Consider the following 619-nt stretch of genomic DNA (forward strand, 5'->3'; position numbering starts at 1 on the left):
GACGGTCGCCGAGGGGTCGAGGGTCGAGAGAGGGTCGACGGTCGCCGAGGGGTCGAGGGTCGAGAGGGGGTCTAGGGTCGCCGAGGGGTCGAGGGTCGTCGAATATGAGAGGAAGAAGAGGATAAAAAAAGAAGAGAAAGAAGAAAAAAAAAGAGGAGAAGAAAAATTAGAGGAGTTCTTCTCCTGTATTCTTTCTTCTCCTCTTTTTTTATCCTCTTCTTCCTCTTTTTTTATCGGGAACGAGGGTCGTCGAGGGTCGCCGAGCGGTAGAGGAAACCCTAAATAGCAAGTATCGTCGGTGTGAGATACATGTGGCCGTCGGTGTCGGACACTACATCCACGTCCCACAAGTGACGCGGGCTCCGAGCATCTCCTAGTGATTCAAGCGCTAGTTTCATCAATACCATTTGGCATTCTTGCTTATCAGTTTGATTGACCTCTATTTCTTGTAAAATGGTTGTGGCAGGAACAAGGGAATGATTTCTGTGGATACTACGTTTGCGAGTCCATCCGCCACACGACCTGTGAGCGGGGCTACTCTGTCGAACAATATGGAGTGCGTAAATAACAACATTCACAATTTTATTTTATTACCATCATTTGTGTTGAGTTTCATTCA

Source organism: Triticum dicoccoides, chromosome 7A (genome assembly GCF_002162155.2).
Source record: "Triticum dicoccoides isolate Atlit2015 ecotype Zavitan chromosome 7A, WEW_v2.0, whole genome shotgun sequence".
Taxonomy (NCBI): Eukaryota; Viridiplantae; Streptophyta; class Magnoliopsida; order Poales; family Poaceae; genus Triticum; species Triticum dicoccoides.